The sequence below is a fragment of the Betta splendens genome, chromosome 2 (assembly GCF_900634795.4).
Source record: "Betta splendens chromosome 2, fBetSpl5.4, whole genome shotgun sequence".
Taxonomy (NCBI): domain Eukaryota; kingdom Metazoa; phylum Chordata; class Actinopteri; order Anabantiformes; family Osphronemidae; genus Betta; species Betta splendens.
The window spans coordinates 24,672,306-24,686,169 of record NC_040882.2 but is presented as its reverse complement, the minus strand read 5'-3'; the positions used below and the strand labels follow the sequence as shown (position 1 = coordinate 24,686,169).

General features: G+C 48.1%; 2 protein-coding genes across 49 annotated transcripts in view; one reads left to right on the top strand and one right to left on the bottom strand.

The window, feature by feature from the left end:
- The window catches only part of LOC114851386 (5,6-dihydroxyindole-2-carboxylic acid oxidase-like), a 323,305-nt gene that overhangs the window by 147,833 nt on the left and 161,608 nt on the right, over window positions 1–13,864 (top strand). The window lies entirely within an intron of this gene.
- The window catches only part of LOC114851385 (receptor-type tyrosine-protein phosphatase delta-like), a 269,652-nt gene that overhangs the window by 157,673 nt on the left and 98,115 nt on the right, over window positions 1–13,864 (bottom strand). For 46 of the 47 annotated variants that reach the window (XM_029143182.3, XM_029143203.3, XM_029143194.3 and 43 more), the window contains exons 5-7: window positions 10,871–10,943; window positions 7,851–7,969; window positions 967–1,010 (exon numbers count right to left, since the gene is read on the bottom strand). The gene's annotated coding sequence lies outside the window, so the exon portion shown is untranslated. The remainder of the gene's footprint in view (window positions 1–966; window positions 1,011–7,850; window positions 7,970–10,870; window positions 10,944–13,864) is intronic. The other variant, XM_029143183.3, reaches the window with a different exon arrangement.

Below are 13,864 nucleotides of genomic sequence, written 5' to 3'. Positions count from 1 at the left end.
CGCTCTGGTTAAATAAACCTCCCATCAACATTTATTATTAAAGCAAACACGTTTTACTACAGTAAAGAGCTTTTAGTACATTTTTGTGCAGCTTGATGCATGGAAGTGGTTAAACAGAGGAATGTTGTGTTCGAGGACCTTAACTCTGCAGATTCATTATGAAAGCGTCTACAGTTTCTCTGAAGTTGTTGAGGAGGAATTCCTGATCGCGTAGTGTCTGGGAACGGCATTCTGTTTTCACACTTGTGGCATTGGAACGCTGGATTTGAAATATCCCCGTCTGCGTCCTTGTTACTGTGGAGCCTCCGGGTTAATAAACCTGCGCTGGGAAGCATTTTTAACACCGCTGCTTTTTCCGATCTGTATTTTAAAACGGCACTTTCTAGAAATCGGTTGCGTAACAAACCCCACTCCAACGAGCACCCGCTGTCTGACTCACCTGCTGCAGCCGTGCCCCCCCCCCCTCCCTCCGCCTCCCCATCCCTCATGTGTCTGAAGCACATTCCATCCAGCCACTTCATCCCCCACTTCATCCTTCACGTGTTCTCAGATTTATTTCCCTCTATCTCTCTGCTGGTCAGCCGCCCCCCCCCCCCCCCCCCCCCCCCCCCCCTCCAGCCTATCGCCGCTGCTCTCCCTGCTCAGTGACAGTCTCATCACACTCTATCAATCAGGCTTGAGGCCTGGGTGCAGTGCAGCGCGGCATAGCATCTCGCGGTGCTAGTCCGGTCCCATCAGTGCCAGTCACTCCCAGTCACTTTAAAAGGCTTTGGGTTGCCAGATATTTCCCGTTTCCCCCCACACGCACGCCCGATTGCGGGTCAGGAGGTGGGAGGGAGCTGGAGTCCACATTTAGCTGGGTTCTTTGTTGGACGCCCTCAAAACAGGCACTTCCTCTGTGTAAATGGATGCAAACATGATGACCTGGACCCCACAAACGAAGCAAACACAGCGCGTGGGTCTTACCTGCCGCAGGCCTCATCCTGTAGGTGACGTCCCAGCAAAGAGAACTGCAGAGGAGACAAGGAGGAGCAAAGCGTGGGGTGAGCAGCGTGCAGCAGCCCAGCCTTCCTGCACATTCATCACACGTGGAGCTTTAATTAGCTGAACCGCCCGCTGCCGTTACGTACAGAGATACAGTGAGCGCAGGCGAGAGGCCGGTCGCGCAACCCAACTTCAGGTGAAGGAAGAGAAAATTGCGTGTGCAGCTGAGACTGACTTAACCACAGTTATTGATTGGCTTTGTGAAGTATAATGAAAAGTGTAATTACATTTTCCTTTAAGTAGCACGACAAATAAGGCTCGTGAGTTATTCTGGAAGCAACAGAGAGGAGGAGTAAAAAAAATCCAACCGAAGCCTGCATTTAATGCGCTGGGAAGATTTTCTCAGGCTATTTCTTTGCTAAACGCATTAGCAGCTGCTGTGCCCATACGAGCCCGTGGACTAATATTCTCGTAAATGATTAGCTACTTATTTAACCAACAGGGAGAAATATGCTCAGGGTGGTTACAACAAAAATTAGTTGGGGATAAACATTTTTAGCTCCACTCCGTGAGCTTTAATTTGACTCATTATCTCTTAAAACATTATTGTGGAGCTTTATGGCAGTCAAATGAGATGATTAGCAATGATGATTATGAATGCCATGATTGCAGCAGTTTCTCTGCCCAAGACTTCTGCTTTGTGTTAATCCAGAGACAAACGTCTGCGAAGCAGAGTTGAATGTAAAACTTCTGCCTAGTTTTTCCGAATAAGGTGAATGTTGGCGTCTCGACATGCGCGGTAACGAGCAGGGAGGCGATTACCTGCAGCACCGTTGGACCGCTTTCAGCTGCCGCATGTTCTTCATTATCTGGCGTCTTTCTTTTTGCTCCATTCATGCTAATGAATCCACAAATTAAATTGTAGAACACAGGAATATTAGGCCTCCTGCCGTTCGGATGCGGCGAGGAATTCTCAATTACGCCGGATCGGGCTCCTAATTATTGCATCCTGGCCACGATAACCGTTCAACGGCAGCGGCCGCTTTGACGGATGCGACTCTGTAACAAAGGCGCCGGGTGAGCAAAGATGAAACTGCCCCAACAGACGAGTGGCAGGGTAAAAGAGCAGGTAGAGAGAGCGCTATCGCAGGAGCCCCCGACTGCAGCAGCCATATTTCATTACACAGCTCCAACGCTTAGGAGGCAATCAAGCATATTTAGCCGTCCTCGTCTCACCCCCCCAAAGCAATTATTACTCCTCAGTTTTTTACTGTGCCTTGCCATGGGGAAAATGAAGCGCGCCACTTATCAGCTCAATGCATGCGCGAGTGACGCGTGTGGAGGACGTGCGTGCGTGCGTGCGTGCGTGCGTGCGTGCGTGCGTGCGTGCGTGCGTGCGTGCGTGCGTGCGTGCGTGCGTGCGTGCGTGCGTGCGTGCGCGGCGGCCAAGGGCACGCGCCTGTTTGTGCTTTTACTGGAGCCGGTGGCCAGATGACCACTGGCCGGCAATAGGTTGCCTTTCTCAATCCCATTAGCTCGGTAACGGCACATTTAAGAGCAGCAGGCGGAGCGGGAGGAGATGGAGAGATAACCATAAACATGTCACCCCCCAAAAAAACGCGGCGGTATTTGCATTCATATCGGGAGGAGGCGAATTGATGCGGGGTCAAACAGGGAAGGTGAGGGTTTATGACCTGTACATAGCCCTGCTGTCAGCAGCCCTGATCTATCGGAGCGGCCCGCCTTGTCAGGCTTTACGCCTGATTATATTATCATGGCTGACAATCAATGCGGATGAGTGATCGCTCTCCTGCGAAGGAGAGTAGAATTAATACAGCAGAAAGGCAAACAGTAAATTTTTTTTAGTAATTCGGAAATGCATTCCTCATCGTGAAGGCGAGCAGGGACAAGGTGGCGGCCACGTTTCAGGGCTGAATAATGACTTTCTCTCCCACCGATATTATTTTAGCACGTCGCTTTGGAAGCTGTTGTTTCAGCTGCTATATGTAAAATGACGGAGGGGATAGAAGCTGCGGATTAAAGCCCAGTCGGCCCAGAGAGGCCTCGCTCTTCTGATCTTTATCAAACATAATCTGGCTGTAATAATGGGAAAATGCAGAGCTGTGAAATAAGGAATAAAAAGCAACAAACACACTTCACTGTTGTGTGGCGTTGGAGCAGCTAATGCGCACTCATTTGGGCGGCGCGGCCGCCAACTGCAGCATTAGGCCCCATCTGGGGACTTGTGTTTTGGTGGAAGTGCTTCTCCATTTGTGAGACTCTTCAGTTCTGGGCACGCTCCCCACACCCATAACTCAACATGCTTCTATCACTCCCATGCGACTGACTGTCATAATCATCAGCATTATGCCACCTCAATGGACCTGATTTACAAGTCTGGACATGGCACCGGCTTCGCGCAGAGGGGTAAACACGGGGTGTCTGCTGCCGCCAAGCCTGTTTCTTCTGAATCCATTTAAAGGGGAGACGGGGCCAATAATCTGAGCAGAGACGCAGCTCCTCGCATTAGGCGCGTGTACCAGCTTGCAAATACATCTCACAAAGGTCTTGGATGTAGTTCACAATTCCAGATATCAGTGTTGTAGGTTAAAGGTGCAGAATTCAATATAGTAAAATTCATTTATTAACTAGGTCCTAAAAATGTTCATCAGTGGTTAAGAATGAAACAAAAATTTAAATAATAATAAAATAACTAAAAAAATCATAAATAAATGTGCTTTTTACAAATTAATAATTAGATCAGGAGAAAAAAATCTCTCTCAAAAAAAGCATCATCAATGATTATTATTTAAAGTGATTAGTGATTAATTGTAATTCACCTCCAACATTTTTTATATTTAATTCTGCTTAAATCTTTAATTGTTGTAATTAATGTCACACTGTTCACACTCAAGCAGCACTTGACCTTTTGCTTAACCCTCCCATCCACCTCCTAATATAATCTTATCCACATGCCCTCCCTGCTGAGCGATAGGAGACCTAAATCAATTTTTTTAATATAGGAACACAATAACTGCTGCTGATAGCTGCCATTTCTTATCAGTGCAGCTGAATGTGGCTCCGTGCGCCGTGAAGGCACTTTCGCCCGCTGCCTAAACGGAGGAGCCTGAGCGCGAGGAAATGCGTTTTTGTTCAAATTACTTAAGCTGCCTGCAAAGCTCTTTGTGGAGCCGCACGCTTATGAAAATTCAGTGAAAAGAGACAGAAATCTCAAGAGGTGGGAAAACATTTGTGGCGACAGGAGAGTCACCTGCATCGCGGAGGCTTTGATTCTGCTGCCGCGTGTGTTCCTACTGTGGTTCAGCGTTGGATGGATCTTTACAATGAGCCTGTGCTTGATACAAGCGCGGCGCGTGCAGAGAGCGGGCGCAGCTTCAGGCTGAGCTAATAAAATGCAACCGTGCTCAGTCACAGGGCACGTGAACGCTGCATCCAGGCTCTTTGCGTGATGATGTGGGAGCGTTTGATGGACGGCGCCGCGGCAGCAGGAGGACGAGGGACCACGGAGCCACGAGACGCGTTTCCTTTCACTCTCCTGCTCCCAACTGCTCCCAGAGCCGGAGACACGGGCCGCTGCACAGACAGATGGCGAAGAAGGTGTGTGTGTGTGTGTGCGTGTGTGTGTGTGTGTGTGTGTGCGTGTGTGTGTGTGTGGGAGCACTGGGTGGTGACGCCATTCGGCTTTGTACAAGTGTGAGAGATGGAGCTCGAGAGATACAAGGGGAGAAAATTAAAGAGGGAGAAACACTGCAGAGATGTGTGTGTGTGTGTGTGTGCGGGAAGGAGAGCGCTGACTCCTTCATGCCGCCATTAATCCATGTAGTGTTTTCATTATTTATTTTTATACCACATCCAAATAGCTTGTGTACTTCATTACCGGAGCAATAAAAGTTCATTTGCGCTGTCGCTCGGCGTTGAGCCGTCATACTGTGCAGGGAAGACATTGCACGTGAGGGACCTCTCAGGATGACACGAGACACACCTACTGGAAGAGCTACGGCTGTGGCTGACGGGTTGGAAGGATTGTGCATTGAGACACTGCCATCTACTGGTGGGCCTCAGCATCGTTTCAGCGTGTGCTGTGTGCACAGGGAGCACGTCCGCTGCCTGAACACTCCTCTCTGCAGCTCATGTGCTGGCGTTTAAATAGAAAATATCTGAAATCCACAGAAACAACCACATAGGAGCTCCATTAACCAGCTGAGGCTTAGCAGTGAGGAATAAATGAAAGGCGGAGTAAATGAAAGAGAAATGCTATTAAAACTAAACTTAACGTTTCTTTGTTTGGCTGCGTGTCCTAATGAGGAGGCAGCTCCACTGCACATGAAGGTGAGGTCTTTAATGGTGGGGGTGAAGCTCTCTGCAGCTGAGGCCTGGATGCACAGCGCCATCTGGTGGTGGAATCACTAGCACTCATGATCTAAACCAGCGGTGTCAGAGTGATGCCGACTCCTGATCACCTCCCACTGATGTTCTTCAGTCAATGACAAGCTGATCACCTGATCAAGCTGATCACAGAGAGAGCTGGAGCTCGACACATGATCTAAACAGTCAGATCTTATTGTGATGGTTGAATTTGAAGAATTTGAATTTCCCTGATTCTCTTCTGTGTCGTGTAGTTGTAGTCCCATGAAGTTGTAATAGGTTTTCCTGGATCCAAACATGTCTGGTTGCAGTTATTATGTGTAATTTTACACACAACCTCCCCCTGATGTTTGCTTTTATGTTTTTAAGGCTCCTCACACAGAAATTCCTTCAGTCAGTTTCATTAAGACATTCATTGGCTCGACTCGTTCTATTAGACGAGCGTATTCATCAGCCCATATCCCCCACATGCTGATGCTTCAGGCCCGTGCAGATGAAGACGCGTCCCCCGTGGTCACGTCATTTACAGGTTTCGCCACCGCAGCTCGTCCCTAATCCGCTGTGCTTCTTTGTTGTGTTTTCTCCTGAGCCACTGTGACCAGTGCTTCCATCTTTAATCCTGTGTGTTCGTGGCTTAGCGAAGGCTCGGGCCTGGAGCTGCTACACTAGCTACTCCAGCCGCTATCTGACATGAAACACATTTGATCCATTTCCACAGCATATCTGTCTTTTTCACAGAGCCCCTTTTCAAAAGGCGTCCGTCAGCAGTCTGGAGGCTCACGCGTCACCGCTAATCACCAAAGGCCAAGCTTCACACACGTCCCTCAGCCGTTTACAGTAGATGCTCCATCTGATCACCGTTTGTTCTGCCTGTGCCAGAACCAGCTGATTACCTGGGCCCTAAACATGACTCAGCAGTATTCAAACGTACACACTCGCCCGTGAGCACACACACACACACACACACACACGTGGGGCGAGTGTGATGGATTCCCGGTATCACTGCTCGTTATTTGCGGCGCCCATAACCACAATTCTCCAGCCGCAGCTTATTGCGGGCTGAAGCCGTGTGATACACTCCGCGGCTGGCATCAAGCCACCGGACTTTGTAATAATTCATCAGCCAAAAGGCCCTCCACGTACTCGCCTGCAATATTTATGCTCCTCTGAATGTGTTTTCTCAGCTGCATCCCTTCAGCGGCCCAGGGCACAGATTTCCTCGCCGCAGACGCCTTTTGCTTATTTCAGGCGTAATTTAAATCTGGGAAACAATTCTATGACTTAGTCCCATGATCACTCCCCTCCGCTCGGAGTCGGAGCGTCTCTGCACAGCCAGCCTCCTTTTAAGCTTCCCATCATTTGCATGGAATATTTTTAAAGCCTGACTTTAAGCTAGTATCCGCTTTTTCCATTGTCTTGTTTATGCAGCAATAATGAATTTTAATAATGCTGACAGCTATCATTTCGGCGTGTGCTGTAAAGTCTTTTCCTGTAAGTAGATTGTGAAACATGGACTTTAAGCTGCCGGAGTCTGTTTCCGTTGCTCTGTCTGCAGCAGAATCCAGCCTGAACTCGCTCCGGAGCTACTTTTGTCTTGTTTGTTCGCTCGTTCTCTCCTCGTCTTTGTCTCTGTTTTTCGGTGCTGTTGTTTCCCAAGTATTTCGTTTCCGTGTTCATCAGAGAGGCTTCACATAAAGAGCAAACGCGTCACACAAAGTTTTTCTAAAGCTGTGAATGAGGAAGGATTCTCGCTAATGATGATGTCTGCTTGATGTATTAACTCATCTAATGAAATGAAAAACATTCATATTAATAACTAGACATAAAACATTAAAGCGCTGATTAAAAGGACTTTATTTTAATGTGTTATTGAAATGTTGTGAGTCGCAGCCATTCCACCAAATACTAACTCAGCCTCAGTAACGTGCAGTGTCTAAAAACTAACTAATCCTTTCAAAGCTGCAACACTGAGTCTGTTCTTTTTCAGAGTGATGATAATTAACATTTAGCAGAGCAATAACCTTTAACTTCTGCTTCACTTTCAAAACATTTATTGTTTTCACAATCTGCACTCCAGTTTTTAATTTAAACTAAATGATGTAATGTGTTTGTTCTGTGAGTAAATCAAAGAGGAAAGTGTAGTAAATTAAAAAACTTTGTGGCATTTATTGAAACGTTATATACCAAAAGTCTTGGTTTGGTTTAAAAAGGCTTTGCTGCCTGTTCTTTGGTTTTTCATTGAAATGATTTGTTCCATTTTACATTAAAAGCAGCTTTTCTCAAATTAAAAGCTGAAAATGAAAAGGAAAATGCGGCTCCTAATTTTGTAATTAAGCATTTCCTCTGCAGAACTAATGAGATAGAGTCGGAGCTAATTAGAACATTTACTTTAACAGGGAACACCTTGTCTGAGGAAAACAGCTGCCCTCTGGATTATGCGCTTTGTTGAATTTGAAAGATTTTTTTTTTGCTCAACTCACCAAGAAATGAGGCTCCTCTTCTGGGTTCATGCAGGTGCCAACATGCTGCCTGATGCTGCCTGATGCTGCAGTGGTACCTCGCCGACACACCACTCAAACGAATGCTCCCTTGCCCCCACCTAGGAGAGGAGGAACACAGTCAGGGGCTTTTCCATCTACTGCAACCATGCAGCAAATGTGAGACCAAGCCCGGTTTAGAGGAAACACAGCACATCAGGAGCTCGTTGCACATAAAAGGTGAAGCAGTTCTAATATTAGCCTGTTTGTTACTTTGAACAATGCGTTTATTCAATGTGGCACAGGACAATTACAATTTCAATTACACCTGCCTCGCTGCAGCCTCGTTGAAAACAATCATTCAAGGTCAGCGTGAAAGCGTCTTGGTGGCGTCCCGCTAGTGTTATTAGAAAAAATATCCCTCACGTTTCCCAGCTTAGGAGACTTTATTTGCATAGAATTAACCTCTGGAGAGACATATTAAAGACAGGAGTAAATCTGACGTGCCTTTGGAACAGCTTATGAGCATTTGCATACCGTTTGCCTCCTGTGCAGGTGATAAAGCCGTATTAAGCCTGGATTACAGTGTTTGACTTTGCGTGTGTTTGTGCCTGAGTGAGTCAGTGCTTGTGTGTCCGTGTGTGTGTGCGCGATGATACTGTATACTGGTGTTGGAGCGGTTCTGGCTCGCCGCCCTCTCGCCGGCGGGGCCGCGGAGAACGCTGTGCTTCGCCTCGCTGCCATGTTACTGATGTGACCTCATAAAGGTACAAGCGCCTTCAAGCGGCATAATAAATCATCACAGCCGGGTACCGGCCCAGCACACGTGCTTAGATGCACACGCTTTTTTTCTAGCAAGCGTAACCCAATATGTGAAATTAGTGTAGTTTGGAAACGCAACCACAGCCGGACCCTTAACGGCTCCCAGTGCAGCACACGCGGCCTCATGTTAAGGCTTTGGAGCATCATTGGACGCACCAGCGAAGGGAGATGCTCTGCCCTCACCCCAGGGGGAGGCCGGCCGGGGCAGATGGCCTCCCACCCTCACCCCCCGTCGGCCGGGAGGTGTTCCCCCCTGCTGTGACCCTGTGCTGGTGTGCTTCGTCTCATTATAAATCTCTCAGATGCCATAATATTAATGAAATAGATTGATGGCATCTCTGCTATTAATGAGGTGATCTATTGTCTCGACTCTGGAACGGTTGCTCTTTGTGGCTCCTTGGCTCATTGCTGTTCTAAACCAGGTCACCTGCTACTGCTGAGCTCTGCTTTATATAACAGCACTCTCGCTGTCGGGTGCAGGGCATCGATGCCACCGCCGCTCTCAGCAGATGCACTACAGCGGCGTTTAACACGTGTCTTTAAGGCTTTTCTGTTGGAGACGAAGCAGCAGATTCAATTTAAATTTAATGCCTTAATGCTTTTGGAACAAGACGTTTAAATGGCCTCTGACGCACCAGGCAATAGTCCCAGTTTTGCCACTGTCATTTACAGCAGCGCCGTCTAACTTGCTCATCTGGTCTCAACAGTTCTGTGGCGCCAGCGCGCTCGTTCCTGTCGTCTTTAATTCACGTCGCTTCAACACCTGAGCCTGAACAAATCTTCACAGTAAGTAATTGCCACAAAGCACAAAAGGCGTCATGTATGCGAAGCACTGAGTGAAAAGCGTCACCGCGTCGTCGCTCAGGGACGAATGAAGGTGAGAGAAGCCAACAGCAGCGAACGCGTTGGAACAGTATTGATGCAGCAAAACTATGAAACTTTCTTCATGAGCACAAGGGATAAGTTCATAGGAAACATTATGGAGACTGGAAGGAGTGTGTGTGTGTGTGTGTGTGTGCGCGCGTGTGTGTGTGTGTGTGTGTGTGTGTGTGTGTGTGTGTGTGTGTGTGTGTGTGTGTGTGTGTGTGTGTGTGTGCGCGTGTGCGCGCGCGCGCGCGCGTGTGCGCGTGTGCGTGTGTGTGTGTGTGTGCGTGTGTGCGTGTGTGTGTGTGTGTGTGTGTCCTGTGGAACCCTGTGGAGTCCTGTGTGTGTGTGCGCGTGTGTCTGTGTGTGTGTGTTTGCTGGCCTCTGCCCAGCACACAGTAACTGGCAGCAGCACAAGCGCTCCAATTACAGCTGCACCCCAGTGCTCTGGGGAACGCACAGCGCTGCTTATTGATCTGAAGACACCGCGCTGCGATGGAGAGGAAGTCCTCTCTGGTTCCACAGGACACAGGCTGCACCTCTAATTATCCTAACTACAACATTTGAACGATCATAATCATGGTGATGAGCCACTGTAGCACCGGTAATTGATTGAGTGTGATTATTGGCGATCATGTGCCGTGTGCTGATGCAGAGAGCGCGTGGGATTCGCTGTCGAACCGCTGTGTTTGGGTTTGACTCGTCTACTGTATCATCGCTCGCTCATCACAGCCTCTCGTTGTCCCCTCTGTGACTTCATGCCGTCTCTTTACTCCACTGTGCTAAAAGCACCTGTCAGTCCTAAAGGCTGTAAGAGCTGCCAGCGGGTGCGTCATCCGCAGGCTTTATGTGAAAACAGTGGAGCGGTGGAGACTCCAGAGGGCACCATTAGCATGCTTTATGTGCTGCCTGCTTCCAATAGCAACAGCACAGAAGCTCCAGTAAACAATGCAGCATCAAACCACCGCACACCTGATGCCACAGCCTCCTGTATAGTAATAATAATAATATTTTATGCCTCCAATTTAAGAAATACAATAAAAAAACCCTAATGATTTATTCTACATCAGCCACAAAGCCAACTTCCTGTAAGTCAACCAGCATGCAGACCTTTATGCTCTCACGCAGTGGTCCATACTAACAGCGTTCAGCCGTTTGCCCTCGGATTTGATTTCTGCAGGATAATCTCATTACCTTGTTGATATTACTTGGTACATTGACATTTGAACAGTGACAACAGGATTCTGGTCACCGGTGAATGTCACAGATGGAGTGCTTTATTGAATAATCCAATTTCAAGGGACTTTTTTTCCCTCATAATAAAATGTGCAGCTTACCCGTTTGGAATAATCGATTGCGATTGCTGCCTCGGACCAGAGTGATGAAAAAAGAGAACTCCTCAGAATATCCCTGAAAAAAAGAGACAGAGAGAGGACGTTAGGACGTTAGGACGTGACCTGCTTCAGTGGATCATAGTGTCCATTCACCGCTCACATGCATGGCCACACGTACAGTATGAATCACACAGTGTGGCTGCAACCATGAGCTTCATAAACTTGCTTCTTGTACTTTGAGGACGTGATTCTCTATTGTATTATGAGATCTGCTAAAAATAGCCTCCTGCGTGCTGACGGAGCTTCCAGCACATACTGAGGACCACGCTGTGCGCTTGTACAGTATAGTCATTTCTAACAGTGTCTTTAAGTCGTTTTGCCCTGTAGCTGTTTGAAAACACGGATGTGCACGTGACATTCACGTAACTGAACACCCGCCATAGATGACTGCTGTAAAATAAACAATGTGGAAGACACGCTGACAGTCTTCAGTATTAATGCTCTGCCAAGTTTGCTTCACAAATTGCTAAGATGAAGTTGGCCTCAGCTTGGAGGAGCGGCGCATGTGCTCAAAGGTGGTCCTCAGACGTGACGGCGGCACCAGTGATTCACAGACGGGCTGTTATTTCACACCAGCTGTAAAGGCCCCGGTTCATCCTGTGTGACAGCGACCCTGATAAATGAACGCACACTCACTGTACCTACATCTACACGTGCACATGTGAATCCAGCTTCAGCTGTTGTATCTGCTGTCATCAGTCACTGCTTCCACTCGCCTTCTTTAATTTCCCTTCTCTAAAAATGGACTTCTTTTATTATGCAGGCAACAAAGAGCAGTGCCTGCTCATGCAGCCCATTTGAAGCATACTGATTAATTAGCTTGTATAATTAGCTTAATGATTTAGAGAAACATGGCCACGGCCACCCAAGATGCTTTGCTAATGGACCCCTGTCTATAGCAATTAAAATGCCCATAACTTAACGGTGGCGGCTGAGAAGTCTGGATCACTGCTGTGAATAAGTAGGTGGTGCAGCGATCGATCGGCTGCTGTTGTGTTAATAACCACCATTGTGAGATATTGCTGCAAGTTGTGTGTTTGTATTAAATAATATTTTGCAGCGACGGAGACGCCACGAGACGACTGCGAGTTAATGAAGTGTTCCGACTCCTCGCTAACTTGATTAACTGTGGAGCCGGCAGCCTCTCGCTGCACTTGACGTGTGATGTAAGATGCTGTAAGTAGGAAAGCGGCTTTTTGTGTGACAATGAGCAGATTCATCTTGCATCGATCCTAGTGTCCCGTTCTGACCATCCTCTGCTCCCCCTCCTCTTTGTGAGCACAACGTATGACTGTAACTGTAACGTATGAGAGTAAGGCTGCGCAGTTTGAGGCCTTCCATTAAATGTTAGTCAAAGCCGGCAGCATCGCAGCTGTCTGACGCTAGTGTTGACACTCCTGGATGTGCTTCAGACATAAATCCCCCATTTACAGCCTTATGAACCGAGACACAGAACCACCAGCATGTTGGGGGGGGGGGGTCTAACTTTGTCGAGTGGCAGCAGTTACAGAAAGACATGCATTTACTGTATGCAAAGACATAAAAAGCAGCAGTGGTCAAATCCAGTCAATTTATACACGCTTCCGAAGTTATGGTGGGAGGAAAATAAAGGGCCCCTGGATGTTCACTGACTGATTATACAGGCAACCAGGTTTTCTACAGGAATGAGCAGAAACCAGCTGCACGCACACACAACGACAGATGTTATTAACAGAGCAGCACATTTAGCTCTGTTTTGGTCTCCACCACTTCCCAAACAGCTAATGCTCTTCTGTTATTAGCAGCTGGATGCTGCACAGATATAGACGGTGCATCATAGCTACACATGGATGCAGGTACTGATATACTGAGACTTAAGCCTCGTTCTAGATGGCAACAGCGTTGCGTTTCGTGTAGACCCCTTATATCCCATATGCTGCTTCCCGGGAGTCTGTTTGATGGAGCAACGTGAAGCAAACGTGTCACTGCGCTTTGCAGCCGCCCCAAACACACTAATTGCCACACGGGCTCCACAGCAGACTACTGTATGTGTGTGTGTGCGCGTGTGTGTGCGCACGCTGCCGGCAGGTGCGACTTGTGTGCGCCGAACATCGCAGTCCCCGAGTTTGACACCATTGTGTCAAAAACTCTGTGCTCAGCTCGTCAGCGCTGCTGCGCTGTTCCCAAACACGCCGGCTAAAAATGAGCATTTGGGAAGCGATCTGCCGCTCACTCCCCGCTCTCGCTCGGCGCCAACAGCTGCTTCAGTGGCACAGGGTAGCGTCACTGTCAGACATAGATGGAATTAGTTATATGGCGCATCATATGTCTGCTTTCAGAATTTGCGTCATGCAACCCGAAAAAGATGCACGCTGGGTGGGAGGCTGTTTGATATCGCTCACACATTTGCATAGCTTTGCAGCAGTCAGGCTGATGTTGACGGGATATCACATTTTGCCATGTGAGCAGCCACAGTCAGAAATGTTCCCATCCAAAAGTTTAAAATCACTTCATGAGGCAGCAACTTTTACTCCTGAGCTACTGCACACTTGCTTGTGTTGCCGTTGGCTTTAATGCCATTATCTTCAGCCTCGTGTTGAGTCCGGGTGCCGACACATGCAGCTGACGGGTCTGAAGCTCAGAGAAAAGGGTCCGTTTCTCCCCTAGAATGAATGTTGAGCTGCAGATTTATCTCATGGCACCTTGTCTGCAGTCAAAGGCGCCTTATCAGCCCTGCTTTCTATCTGAACCCTCCATCGCGTTAAAACCGCTCCTCCCCAAAGGCTGTCATAATCTGCTCAGCGTGCATAATGCTAATCGTTCAAATATCTCATGGAAACAACTGGATAAGCGGCGCGTGAGTGAGAGAGAGAGCTCCTCCAGAAGATTTAGAGCAGGAAGCTGCTGGGGCTGTGATGGAGAGGGGAAGGGGCGAAGATCGAATGAGCCCATGAAACC